Source organism: Moschus berezovskii, chromosome X (assembly GCF_049115385.1).
Source record: "Moschus berezovskii isolate FMDL1 chromosome X, NW_MosBer_1.0, whole genome shotgun sequence".
NCBI lineage: Eukaryota > Metazoa > Chordata > Mammalia > Artiodactyla > Moschidae > Moschus > Moschus berezovskii.
Window position 1 is genome coordinate 112,191,291 of NC_142488.1, and position 12,495 is coordinate 112,203,785.

Here is a 12,495-nt window from a genome sequence, read left to right on the forward strand (position 1 = left end):
TGGGCAGAGAGGTGTGGGCTGCATCATCAGTGCTTAGGGTAAGAACCGGGCCTGAATGCTCCGAGTACAATCTGAGGGAGCTAACATGAGATAGCAACCCAAACTGTGGGATCACCAAAGAGGAAAAAAAAAACTTTCCCATGAAAGGCTCTAACCTAACGCACAGCCTGGCCCGCTCACAGAACAAAGGATTGAGTGAATACCAAAGGAGAGCTAGCAGTCTGTGTACAGCAGCCCCCCACCCCCCAAGCAGAGAGGCAGGCAAGCAACAGCTAAAGCCAGAAGCAAGGGGCTGCTCCAGTCTCGGCCCCATAGACGGCATCTTCCACCAAACTGTGACCAGACTCCCAGCTGCTAACCACATCTTCCTGAGATCCTGGATGGTTGACATCTGCCGGGAGGGTTGCAGCCTGAGATCAGCTCCCCAGAGGAGACACACAGCACACCTGAGACGGTGCTTTCCTGGCACACCTGGGAAATGAAACAGTAGGGACCAGAGAGATGATTAAGATGCATGGCCCACCTGGGACAGTGTGCTCACCCAGTATCTGGTTGCCTGAGCTGCTCAGACCTGGGACAGCCACAAAATGCATGCCCAATCAGGTCTATGTCCTTAAGGAATACCCAAAATCCTGAGTGGCTTAGACCTGGGAAGTGCACGGAACACAGGGCTACTTCAGACAGTGCCCTTGCAGAGCACTCTGGAGCCTGAGCAGTATAGACCCGGGAAGAACACACTACCTTGAGCTGTGGCAAAACCAGTATGGTCCATACACTGTGAGCACTTCCCACACACACCAGCGATATTTGTTTGCAGTGTCCCTCCCTCCCCACAACACATCTGAACAAGTGAGTCTAAATAAGTGACTGCCTTTGCCCCCTGGTGTCAGAGTGTAAATTAGACATTGAAGAGACTTGCAAACAGAGGAAGCCAAAATAAAGAAGAGGGAAATGAGTTGCAAGTGAGAGGTGCAACAGATTAAAACCCCGTAGTTAACACTGACTCCGCATTGAAGGGGGCCTATAGACCTTGAGAACAAGTACAAGCTGAAACAAGGAACTATCTGAAACTGAACTGAGCCTATACTGCACACAACAGCTTCAGAGAAATTCCTAGATATAATTTTACTATTGTCAGTTTTTAATTAAGAAAAAGTTCTTTATTACTCCTTTAATTTTCATTTTTATAACCTACTATTACCTTGCCAAAAAAATCCTATTTTTAAAACAAATTTCATATATATATATATATATATATATTTTTTAATTTTTGTGATTGATTTTGTTTTGTATTTTTTATATTGTAGTTTTGAGAGTCTAACCTCTATTCTAGACTTTTAATATTTGCTTTTTGGCATTTGTTACCAATTTTGCACCTTTAAGAAACTAATCTTCAGTATCCATTTTCACTTAGGGATGTGATTACTGACTTGATTGCTCTCTCCCCTTTTGACTCTCCCTTTTCTCCCCCAGGTCACCTCTATCTCTTCCCTCCCCCCTCTCTTTTCTACTTAACTCTGTGAATCTCTCTGGGTGTTCTGGGCTGTGGAGAACACTTAGGGAACTGATTACTGACTTGATTGTTCTTTCCCCTTTTGACTCCCCCTTTTCTCCTCCTGGTCACCTCTATCTCCCTACTCCCTCTTCTCTTCTCTGTGTAACTCTTGAATCTCTCTGGTTGTCCCTTGTGTGGAAAAAATTTTCACCAATACTCTAGATGTTTTATCATCTGTGCTGTAAGGATGGTGAAGTCTTCTGGCTACTGTAAGAGAAGGACTGAAAGCCAGAGGCAGGAGGCTTAACTCCAAAACTTGAGAACATCAGAGAACACCTAATTCAAGGGAACATCAGTAAACAAGAGCTCATCCAAAAGACTCCACACCTACACTGAAACCAAGCCCCCATCAAGAGCCAACAAGTTCCAGTGGAAGACATACCACACTAATTCTCCAGCAAAGCAGGAACACAGTCCTGAGCACTAAAAAACAGACTTCCCAAAGCCATATCAAACCCATGCTGCTGCTGCTGCTGCGTTGCTTCAGTCGTGTCCAACTCTGTGCGACCCCACAGACAGTAGCCCACCAGGCTCCACCGTTCCTGAGATTCTCCAGGCAAGAACACTGGAGTGGGTTGCCATTTCCTTCTCCAATGCATGAAAGTGAAACCCATCAGTTCAGTTCAGTTCAGTTGCTCAGTCATGTCCGACTGTTTGCGAACCCATGAATCGCAGCATGCCAGGCCTCCCTGTCCATCACCAACTCCTGGAATTCACTCAAATTCACATCCATCGAGTTGGTGATGCCATCCAGCTGTCTCATTCAATGTCGTCCCCTTCTCCTCTTGTCCCCAATCCCTCCCAGCATCAGAGTCTTTTCCAGTGAGTCAACTCTTCGCATGAGGTGGCCAAGGTATTGGAGTTTCAGCTTCAGCGTCAGTCCTTCCAATGAACACCCAGGACTGATCTCCTTTAGGATGGACTGGTTAGATCTCCTTGCAGTCCAAGGGACTCTCAAGAGTCTTCTCCAACACCACAGTTCAAAAGCATCAATTCTTTGATGATCAGCTTTCTTCACAGTCCAACTCTCACATCCATACATGACCACTGGAAAAACCATAGCCTTGACTAGACAGACCTTTGTTGGCAAAGTAATGTCTATGCTTTTTAGTATGCTATCTAGGTTGGTTATAACTTTCCTTCCAAGGAGTAAGCGTCTTTTAATTTCATGGCTGCAATCACCATCTGCAGTGAAACCCATAGACACCCCAAAATGCACTGCTGGACACCTCATTGCACTCCAGAGAGAAGAGATTGAGCTCTACCCATCAGAACACAGACACAAGTTCCCCCAATCAGGAAATCTTGACAAACCACTAGTCTAACCCCACCCATAGGGAGCAGGCTCCAAAATAAAGAAGAACCATGAACTTCCAGCCTACAGAAAGGGCACCCCAAACACAGCAATCCAAACAAAATGAAAAGGCAGAGAAATATTCCGCAGGTAAAGGAACATGATAAATACCCGCCAAACTAAACAAAAGAGGAGGAGTGTTGAGGTCCTTTAATGGACCAGAACCTGGTGGTCCGGAGTCGACCGATAAGAAAGTAAAGGAGGGTAGAAAGAGGCTGATATTCCTTGGCTTACACAGAAAGCCAATAAAGCCCCTGGCATGGGGCTTGCTCTGTTCACAGAGGCCTCAGGTGCCCTCTCAATGGGGTGAAGGCACAGAGCGCCTTCTCGAGAGGGTCTTAGAAGCCTGGGCAGAAAAGGTAGAGAAGGAGAGAGAGAGAGACAGAAAGCAAGACACAAGGACCAAAGCTCTGGTGGAGCAAAGGTGTTTTAATCAACATGGTGTGGGCATATACACTGTAGCTATTCTCAGCAAAGATAAAGATTAAAATTCCAGACTACAAAACATAGGCAATCCATATTAAAGAGAGAGAGTTGGAAATAATCACTTTTGCCATATGGTTCATAAAAAGGAAAAGGGTACTTATCACCGTATAGAAAAACTAACAAAGGAAATGCCTGGATTCCACAGCCCCATGGGAGAGGCTTGCCTCTCCTCTTAATTCCTGAATATTCAGGAATTAATAAGGAACAGAGAATTCCTGACAGATCCAAAACAGCACACAGGAAGCCTCCTGTTAGATGCTTCCTGACAGAGGAGATAGGGAGTCTACCTGAAAAAGAATTCAAGATAATGATAGTAAAAATGATCCAAAATCTTGAAAACAAAATGCCGTTACAGATAAATAGATTAGAGACAAGTATTGAGAAGATGCAAGAAATGTTTAACAAGGACCTAGAAGAAATAGAGTCAATCAGTAATGAATAATGCAATAATAACAGTAGAATAACTGAGGCAGAAGAGAGGATAAGTGAGGTGGAAAATAGAATGGTGTAAAGAAATGAAGCAGAGAGGAAAAAAGAATTAAAAAAAAATAAGGACAACCTCAGAAACCTCTGAAACAGTGTTAAACACCCCAACATTTGAATCATAGGTGTCCCGGAAGAAGAAGACAAAAAGAAAGGGGATGATAAAATACTTGAGGAGATAATAGTTGAAAACTTCCCTAAAATGAGGAAGGAAATAGCCACCCAAGTCCAAGAAACCCAGAGAGGCCGAAACAGGAAAAACCCAAGACAAAACACCCCCAGACACATATTAATCAAACAAATGAAGATCAAATACAAAGAGCAAATATAAAAAGTGGCAAAGGAAAAGCAACAACACACAAGGGGATCCCCATTAGGATAACAGTTAATCTTCAATAGAAACTCTTCAGGCCAGAAGGGAATGACAGGACAAACTTAAAGTGATGAAAGAGAAAAACCTACAATCCAGATTACTATATCCAGCAAGGATCTCATTCAGTTATGAAGGAGAAATCAAAAGCTTTATAGACAAACAAAAGCTTAGAGAATTCAGCACCACCAAACCAGCTCTTCAACAAATGCTAAAGGATCTTCTCTAGACAGGAAACACAGAAAAGATTTTTAAAGTCAAACAAAAAACAATAAAGTAAATGGTAATGGAATCATACTTATCAATAATTACTTTAAATGTAAATTGGTTGAATGCCCTAACCAAAAGACAAAGACTGGCTGAATGGATACGAACAAGACCACTATAGATGTTGTCTACAAGAGACCCACCTCAAACCTAGGGACACATACAGACTGAAAGTGATGGGCTGGATAAAAATATTTCATGCAAATAGAGACCAAAAGAAAGCAGGAGTAGCAATACACATATCAGATAAAATAGACTTTGAAATAAAGACTGTGAAAAGAGACAAAGAAGGACACTTCATAATGATCAAAGGTCAATCCAAGAATAAGATATAACATTTATAAATATATATGCACCCAAAAAAGGAGCACCTCAATACATAAGGCAAATGCTAATAAGTATGAAAGGCAAAATTAATAGTAACAGAATAATAGTGGGAGATTTTAATACAATACTCACAGCTATGGATAGATCAACCAAACTGAAAATTAGCAAGGAAACACGTTTAAATGATACAGTGGACCAGTTAGACCTAAGTGATATCTATAGGACATTTCACCCCCAAAAAATGAATTTTCTCCTTTTTCTCGAGTGCACATGGTACCTTCTCCAGGATAGATCACATCCTGGGCCATAAATCTAGCCTTGGTAAATTCAAAAAAACTGAAATCACTTCAAGCATCTTTTCTGATCACAATGCGGTATGATTAGATGTCAACTACAAGGAAAAAACTATTAAAACACAAACATATGGAGGTTAAACAACACATTTATGAATAACCAACAAATCACAGAAGAAATTGAAAAGGAAATCAAAATATGCATGGAAAGAAATGACAATGAAAACACTACAAGCCAAAACCTATGGCATTCAGTAAAAGCAGTGCTAAGAGGAAGGTTCATAGCAATACTGCTTACCTCAAGAAACAAGAGAAAAATCAAATAAATGACCTAACTTTGCACATAAAACAACTAGAAAATGAAGAAGAACTCCAAAGTTAGTAGAAGGAAAGAAATCATAAAAATCAGAATAGAAATAAATGATAAAGAAACAAAGGAGAACTATAGCAAGAATCAACAAAACTAAAAGCTTGTTCTTTGAGAAAATAAATAAAATAGACAAACGATTAGCCAGACTCTCAAGAAAAAAAGGGAGAAGAATCAAATGAACAAAAGTAGAAATGAAAATGGAGAATTCACAACAGACAACACAGAAATACAAAGGATCATAAGAGACTACTATCAGCAACTATATGCCAATAAAATGAACGACTTGAAAGAAATGGAGGAATTCTTAGAAAAGTGTAACCTTCCAAAACTGAACTAGGAAGAAATAGAAAATCTAAACAGACCCATCTCAATCATGAAAATTAAAACTGTAATCAAAAATTTTCCAACAATCAAAAGCCCAGGTCCAGATGGCTACACAGTTGAATTCTACCAAAAATTTAGAGAAGAGCTAACACCAATTCTACTCAAACTCTTCCAGAAAATTGTAGAGGAAGGTAAACTCCCAAACTCATTCTTTGAGGCCACCATCACCCTAATACCAAAACCGGACAGAGATGCCACAAAAAAAGCAAACTACAGGCCAATATCACTGATGAACATAGATACAAAAATCCTCAACAAAGTTCTAGCAAAGAGAATCCAGCAACACACTAAAAAGATCATACATCATGACCAAGTGGGCTTTATCCCAGGGATGCAAGAATTTTTCAATATTTGCAAATCAGTAAATGTGATACACAACATTAACAAACTGAAAAGTAAAAACCATATGATTATCTCAATAGATGCAGAGAAAGCCTTTGACAAAATTCAACACCCATTTGTGATCAAAACTCTCCAGAAAGAGGGCATAGAAAGACCATATCTCAACATAATAAAAGCCATATATGATAAACCCACAGCAAACATTATCCTCAATGGCAAAAACTGAAAGCATTTCCCCTAAAGTTAGGAACAAGACAAGGGTGCCCACTATCACCACTACTATTCAACATAGTTTTGGAAGTTTTGGCCACAGCAATCAGAGCAGAAAAAGGCATAAAAGAAATCCAAATCAGAAAAGAAGTAAAACTCTCACTGTTTGCAGATGACATGATCCTCTACATAGAAAATCCTAAAGACACCACCAGAAAATTACTAATGAATATAGTAAAGTTGCAGGATTATAAAATTAATACACAGAAATCCCTTGCATTCCTGTACACTAGCAATGAGAAGACAGAGAAATTAGGGGAACAATTCTATTCATCATTGTGACAAAATAATAAAATACTTAAGAATGAATCTACCTAAGTAAACAAAAGACCTATATACAGAAAACTATAAAACACTGCTACACACACACACACACACACACACACACACACACACACACACACACACACACACACACACACACACACACACACACACACACACACAAACACACACACACACGCCATACACAAAAGTGAACTCAAACTGGATTAAAGATCTAAATGTAAGACCAGAAACTATAAAACTCCTAGAGGAAACATTGGCAGAACACACTCTGACATAAATCACAGAAAGATCCTCTATGACCCACCTCCCAGAGTAATGGACATAAAGCCAAAAATAAACAAATGGGAGCTAATTAAACTTAAAAGCTTTTACACAATGAAGGAAGCTGTAAGCAAGGTGAAAAGACAGCCTTCAGAATGGGAGAAAATAATAGCAAACCACGCAACTGACAAAGAATTTATCTTAAAATATACAGGCAGCTCATGCAGCTAAATTCCAGAAAAATAAACAACCCAATCAAAAATGGGCCAAAGAACTAAACAGATATTTCTCCAAAAGAGATACAGATGGCTAACAAACACATAAAAATATGCTCAACATCACTCATCAGAGAAATGCAAATCAAAACCACAATGAGGTACCATCTCACACTGGTCAGAATAGCTGCTATCAAAATGTCTACAAACAATACATACTGGAGAGGTTGTGGAGAAAACAGAACCCTCTTACACTGTTTGTGGGAATGCAAACTAGTACAGCCACTATGGAGAAGAGCAGTGTGGAGATTATTTAAAAAACTGTAAATAGAACTTCCATATGCCTGAGCTATCCCACTGCTGGGCATACACACTGAGGAAACCAGAACTGAAAGAGACAGGTGTACCCCAATGTTCATCGCAGCACTCTTTACTATAGCCAGGACATGGAAGCAACCTAGATGTCCATCAGCAGAGGAATGGATAAGAAAGCATATGTGTATATAAATATACACAATGGAATATTACTCAGCTATTAAAAAAACACATTTGAGTTCTAATGAGGTGGATAAAACTGGAGCCTATTATACAGAGTGAAGTAAGTCACAAAGAAAGATACCAATACAGTATATTAACACATATATATGGAATCTAGAATGATGGTAATGACAACCCTATGTGCAAGACAGCAAAAGAGACACAGAAACAACAGACTTTTGGACTCTGTGGGAGAAGGCAAGGGTGGGATGATTTGAGAGAATAGCATTGAGACATATATATATTACCATATGTGAAATAGATGACCAGTCCAAATTCGATGCAGGAAACAGGGCACTCAAAGTTGGTGCACTGGGACAACCCAGAGGAATGGGATAGGGAAGGAGGTAGGAGGTGTGTTTGGGATGGAGGGACACATGTACACCTGAGGCTGATTCATGTCAGAGTTTAGGGAAAAACTACCACAATATTTTAAAGAAGTTAGCCTCCAATTGAAATAAATAGGTTAATTAAAAATTTTAAAATAATGTAATTCATTACATTAGATAAAGGAAGAAAAAACATATGACCAATAGATATACAACTTATTTTACAAAATTCAGCATTCATCAGGATGAACTTCAGGAATCAATTAATAGATTGCAGAACTTCTTCACCCCATACCACGATTCATAGTGGTATAGAAACGGACACATATACAGACAACAGAACACCCGCCCCCAACACACGCACCCTCCACTTCCCATCTGTAATTGTTAGTAGTTTAGTTCATGATTATTTCTGTGTTTACAGTAAGCATCCTAATGAATGAATCTTACCAATAAGTTTTATACGTTAATTTGCTCACTACTGTTTCTTCTACCTCTTGACAATTTGTCTTTTGCGCTAGTATACTAAAAAATTTATTATAGCAAGTATGTGTCAATATTACACTTTGATAACTTCATGTCCCTAAAGTTATTTTTTCTTTACACAGAAAATTTCATTTTGAAAACCATGTTACCCTTACATCAGGCACTTCAGAGTGAGACTTTCTCCTTTTGACATAGAATGATTTCCTAATTATCTGAAGCTTGTAGGTCTTAAATGTAAAACAAGTGGATGCAATATTATTAAAATGCAGCCACTTTGATATAACTGCAAAAGTGATTATTGAAATATAAGAATGTGATTGGTTTTTATTAGAACATATTTTAATATCTTTGCTAGTGAAGCTTAGCCTCAGTTGCCAATAGCTAGGACCACACTTGGAAACGCTCCAAAAAACAATTCATACTTCTGCTTTAAATCCTCAGGAACTAATCCCATGAATAGAGGAGCCTGTCGGGATACAGTCCATGGGGCTGTTAAGAGTCAGACATGACTTCGCAACTTAAACACCAGCAGCACTACCACATTCAGCAACCCCATAAAAAGCAATTCATCCTTCTTTTTTTCATCTCAGAAACCACTATTATTCCGTTCCTCCTTTGATCAGAAAACATATTCCCCAGTTTCTAAGCACCCTCTCCACCCAAACAGCTATAAGAATTATCAACGGCCTTTTCCACCACTGGCTTTTTCTTCATAGTCTGCCTGGAGATATAAGTGAAGCTGTGGCCATATTACTTTTCCTTTTGAGTCCAGGTCCTTATCCTTTCATCAGAATTAAATGTAGGATGGTCCGTTAGGAGTCACTCTTATAGTTTGCTTATGTTTTGTCCTCCTTCATAGTAGGTCTGTTTGTGTTGCATTTAAAGGCCAACTCAGAGTTATGAATAATGTTCTTCATCACATCTTTGAAAGGGGAGTTATCATTTAATGAGGTTAATGGAGGAGTAAGATAAAAACCAGAGGCAGAATTTAAGGACATAATAGCTGAGTTTTCCAAAATTAATTAAAGATACTAATAAAAAAAATAAGACTTAAGAAACCTTAGAAATCCCAAGAAAGAGAAAAATTAATTGAACACTCAGTACAGCATAATGAAAGTATAGATCACTAAAGATAAAAAAGTATAGGAAACCTTCAAAGGCAAAATATATTCATGAGAAAAGGCAATGTTTGAATTAACAGTTGACTTCTCAATAGCAGCAATGGAAGCCAAAAATCAGTGGAGTGATATTTTCAATGTGGCAAAATAAATTAATATACAGCCTAAGAGAATATGCTCAATGAATGTATTTTTCACAACTGAAGGAGAAATACAAATTGAGTGGATGACGAAGTAATTAATGTGTTCTGCATCTTTCATATCATCTAGAAGAAGGGAAGATATATTGATCCCCATTAGAACTGAAAAAGTTAAATATGCACACAATAATTTCTAGAGAAGCCACTAAAAGAATGCAAATGGAGTGTGTATCATTTAAACTAATGGAAAGAATAATGTAGCAACAAGAAAAAAAACAGTTTCAAAGAAAATAAAAAAGGAAAAAAGAAAATAAGCTGAATGAAGCAGGATAGCAGGATAAAATAAATGTTATATATGAGACCAATATGTGCTAAAATGTAAATTAAATATACATTAAATGTAAATAGGCTAAGCATTCCTGTTAAAAGACTAAATTTCTTAGAATGGATTGAAAAGTTCAACTATATTCAGTTTATACCAGGAATAGTTTTAAACATAAGTATATAAGAAGGTTAAATTAAAAGGGTAAAATAGGTTATATCATTGAATGCTAATCAAAAGAGTAAATATAATGTTATACTGCTATCAAAAGTAATCTATAAAGGGACAGAAAGAATTACTATAATGAAAGTGTTGCTTTCACTAGGAAACCAACACTATGGTGTTATGTAACACTTGATTACATAGCCTCAAAATATATATTTTATATATAAATTTACAGAACAACAGTATGCAGATGAAATCCACAGTCATGGTAGGATATTATAGCGTATTTCTCCAAATTGATAGGTCCAAAAGTTAAACAAGTCATAAAGAATATAGAAAAGTTTTATATAGCACAATTAATAACCTTGATCTAGTAGACATCTATGTAACACTATGTCTAACTAATAACTAGTACAACCTTTTAAATCATAAAATATTAAAAATTGACCATATAATGAACTATAATGCAAGTTTCAATTTTAAAAGAAGCGTGTTCTCTGACCTCAGTGAAATTGAACTAAAATAAATAGCATAAAGATAGCTAGAAAAACTCATATGTATGGAAATTTTTTAATAAAAAATTCTAAATCCACATTTAAAAGAAGAAATCACAGTGGATATCAGAGAGTAGTCTGCACAGAATGAAAACAAACTATATTAAAGATTATGACAATCAGTTCAATTGGAATTTAGAAGGAAATTTTTCACCTTAAGTGTATATATAACAGAAGCAATTTCATTGCAAAATTATAATATATGGATATATGTTGAAAACTAGATAAATACCATTAGAATTATACCAAATAAAGTAGATGAAAGCAAATAATAAAATTGAGAGAAGTATCAGTTGTAACCGACTCTTTGAGATCCGATGTACTATAGCCCTCCAGGCTCCTTTGTCCATGGAATTCTCAAGGCAAGAATACTAGAGTGGATAGATATTCTCTTCTCAAGATCTTCCAACCCAGGGATCAAACCCAGGTCTCCTGCATTTCAGGCAGGTTCTTTACTGTCTGAGACACCAGGGAAGCCATTTAATGAAAAGGAAAATAACCATTCAATACAGAAGATCAGCAAGGTCAGAATTTGGTCTTCAAAATGACTAATAAAATTGACAAAATGTTGTTTATTGAGGAAAAAATAGTTAAAAGAAAAATACTCATTATCTGGAACAAAACCTGGGACATAATCTAAGATGCTGCATTTACAACCTTATATATTTGGAATCAATATAAGATCACAAGGCCTACAATGGCATATAGCACATTAGCAAAATGAAAGACAAAACCAACATGAATGTCTCAACTGATGGAGAAAAACATTATACAAATTTAAGACCTTTTCATTATTCAAAGTCTCAATGAACTAGGAGTACAAGGCCAAACTACCTCAACATAATAATTTTCATATATAAGAAGCCTATGGCTAACATCGTAATCAGTGCTTAAAAATTGAAAGCTTTTTTCTTTCAATAAGGCAAGAACTCTTGCTCTCACCACTTCTATTTAACACAATATTGAAAGTCCTATCCAGTTTTTAGGCAAGAAAAACAAAAATAGCATCCACATTGGGAGTGAAGAAGGACACTCATCTTTGTTTGCAGGTGACATGGCTTTATATGTAGAAAAACCTGAAGTTTCATAAACACCCCTGTTAGTACTAATAAACAGTAATTAAACTGCAGAATATATCAACTCAAAAATTAATTTCATTTGTATAATTAACCATATAAGAAAGAAATTAAGAAAATTATTACATTCACAATAGAATAAAAAAGAATAAAACATCTGGGAATAAACTTAACCAAGAAAGTGAAACACTTGTATAACTAAAAATGATAAAATATTGCTTAGATAAATTAAAGAAGATAGAAGCAAATGGTGAGTTGTCCTCTGTTCATAGACTGGAGGACCTGATATTCTTAAAATGTTTGTGCTACCCAAAGCAATCTCTGAATTAAATGTGACCCCTATCAAAATCCCACTAGTACTTTTTTTGCATAAGTAGAGAATTCCATCCTAAAATTCATATGGCATCTCAAGAGACCTGGAATAGTCATAAAAATATTGAAAAAAGAACAAGGTTGGAGACTTTGCAATTCCTGGTTTCAAAATATGTTACAAAGCTATAGTA